The sequence below is a fragment of the Tupaia chinensis genome, unplaced genomic scaffold (assembly GCF_000334495.1).
Source record: "Tupaia chinensis unplaced genomic scaffold, TupChi_1.0 Scaffold138390_1, whole genome shotgun sequence".
Lineage (NCBI taxonomy): Eukaryota > Metazoa > Chordata > Mammalia > Scandentia > Tupaiidae > Tupaia > Tupaia belangeri.
In genome coordinates this window covers 2351713-2354347 of record NW_006198287.1, presented here as the reverse complement: position 1 = coordinate 2354347, position 2635 = coordinate 2351713, and the positions used below count along the sequence as shown (strand labels likewise).

At 48.4% G+C, this 2635-nt stretch overlaps 1 long non-coding RNA gene across 1 annotated transcript in view; it reads right to left on the bottom strand.

The window, feature by feature from the left end:
* Positions 1-2583, bottom strand: part of LOC102489437 (uncharacterized) — a 154567-nt gene extending 151984 nt beyond the window's left edge. The window contains exons 1-2 of the long non-coding RNA XR_336399.3: positions 2198-2583; positions 791-871 (exon numbers count right to left, since the gene is read on the bottom strand). This is a non-coding gene — a long non-coding RNA (uncharacterized LOC102489437). The remainder of the gene's footprint in view (positions 1-790; positions 872-2197) is intronic.
* Between the last annotated feature and the right edge of the window lie 52 nt (positions 2584-2635).

The window sequence follows — 2635 nt, the reverse complement described above, 5'->3', positions numbered from 1 at the left end:
AAAGAGAGAGAGATACAGAAACTGACAAGTTTTTCATACTACAGTTCAACCTCAGCTTTAGCCAGCCCAGATCCTAGGCATGTTTATCTGGTGTATACAGAAAGACCTTCAGGAGCCAGGAGTGGTGCTTAAAGCACTGAACTCCCACATGGTTAACTGTGGTTCGAGTTCCGGATCCAATGCCTATGAAACTCACGCCAGGCATATGTGTGTGCATGCCCAAAATCCTGGGAGAAGAATGGAGAAGGGATTAGTACGTGGCTATCCCCACTGGTGGGTGATTTCTGGCTCTCTGTCTCTGTCTCTCTAGCAAGCGCACACACCCTGTAGCAAGAATCTCTCAAACAAAAACAAAAACCAAAACCAAGACAATCTCTAGACTCGAACCTCACCAGGGTCCAGCATTGGAAAGCATTTCATTATCACTATACCAGTGTCATTGGCCCAGGAATGAATGTTTTTCATTAGGTAACTAACTAGGCCAATTTGGGGGGAAATGGGATATGTGAGCTCACCCTTGAAGAACAGTTTTTACAGCATTGATTTGATTTCATATTTTGTTTTTGTGTCATGTGCTTATAAGATCAGAACTTTATTTCAACGTGTTGTTATGGAAGTTCTCAAGATACAAGCAAGCAGAATTTTACCATGGACGCTGGTATGCTCACCACCTAGATTCCACCATGATTATTTTACTGCATTAGTTCTCTCTCAGATCTATCCATCCACCCCTGCCTCCCTCCTTTCCTCCCTCCATCATCTTCATGCATTCCAAGTAAACCGCAGATACCTGTAAATTCCCTTGAGCAACCATGTCACTTAACAGAGTCCAGTATTTGTGGACAGCGGCTTCTTCTGTTGGAAAGTATACCTACAATGACAAAACGCACACATCTGAAGTGCCCGCTCATGAGTGTTGGTAGTACACACCTGTGTAATCCAAACCTCTGCTAAGATATAGAATGTAGTCGTCATCTCGGGCCCCTCCCCAGGCATCTCTCACCCTAACCATCCCCAGAGGCAGCCACAAGTGTGATATTTTGTTCCACCATAGATTGATTTTGCCTACTCTAGAAGGCCATTTAAAAGGAATCGTGGGACCAGCAGGTGGCATGGTGGTTGGGGTGCTGGACTCCCACATGGCCGACCATGGTTCAAGTCCCAGACCTGGAAGTTTGCTTACTCACTTTCCCTTTCTCTCTCTGGTCAAATTTAATAATAATAATAATAATAATAAAGAAATAAAACAAAATAAATAATCATTAAAAAAAAAAAAAAGGAATCGCACAGGGACCAGTAGGCAGGCAGTGTGGTGGTTAAGGGTTAAGGCACTGGGCACTCCCATATGGCTGACCATGGTTTGAGTCCCAGACCTGGTGGGTTACATTCTTACTTTCTCTCTCTCTCTCTCTCCCTCTCTCTCTCTGTGTGTGTGTGTGTCTCTGGCCAAAATAAAATAAATGACTGAATAAAAATAAATAAGTTTTTTGTTTTTGAAAGGCATCATACAGCATGAGCCAGGCCAGCCAGTGGCATGGTGCTTAAGGTGGCTGGGTCCCACATGGTGGATTACATGCTTCGAGTCCTAGGACTAGAAGTTTGAAAATCTATGCCAGGCACTTATGCGTACATGCCCAAAATACTCAGAGGAAAATAGAGAAGGAATTGCAGTGTGCCCATCCCCTTTGGGGACTGATTTCTCTTTCTCTCTCTCTGAAGCAAGTGCACACCCCCATACCAAAAATTCCCCTCGTATTAACATTTTAATACCAATCTCCTGAGGCTGAAATACCTGGGGCAGAAAAGTTAGTGTCTCCTAAAAAAAAAAAAAAAATCACTACTTAGCTGCTGGACTGTATTATAGGAATGGTAAGGTAACTCTAAAAGGGACTTTTGAAGCTCTTCAGGGAGGCCAGCTGTCTGCACACCCTAGTCATGGTAATGTTTCTTTTTATTAAGAATTATTTTATTTGGGACCAGCAGTTAGCGTAATGGCTATGTCGCTGAACTCCCATGTACTGGACCGGTACCTTAAACTCACGCCGGGGCATTGCGGTGTGGTTATCCCCCCGGGGGGGGGTGATTTCTCGCTTTCTGTCTCTATGTCTCTGTTGACCATGTGGGAGTCCAGCATCCTTAACCACCAGGCCACCTGCCGGCCCCAATCAGGGTAATATTTCTGAATGAATAGACTCACGTAGGGGCTAGATCTGGCAAGGGGGTCCTGCAGAATTTCTCTTGGATAGGTGGCCGCTTTTGGGACCACTTTTGGCGACCTGCACCCCACTCCTAGGCCTCAGTCCGCAAGTTCTGCACCCCTAGAGCCGGCGGGGCTTGGAACTCCTCTTCGGGCGGTGCGCTCCCGCCAGCCATCAGCAGGATCTCCAAGAGCCAAGGCAGACACTGGAGGACACACCGGAAGAAGGGTGAGGGGCCTGCAGCGGAGGACCGAGAGCTGTGGCGGGGCGGTGGGGCACCGGGCAGGCGGGGCGCCAGAGGTCTGAGACCCGCGGGGACAGGATACAAGGCATCCGGGGTGGGGGTACGGGCCAACAGGATGAGGGCAGGAGCCGGGCCCGCAGGGAAAGGGCAGGGAAAGGGGGGGGGGGTTCCCGGGGGGGGAGGGGGGGGGGGG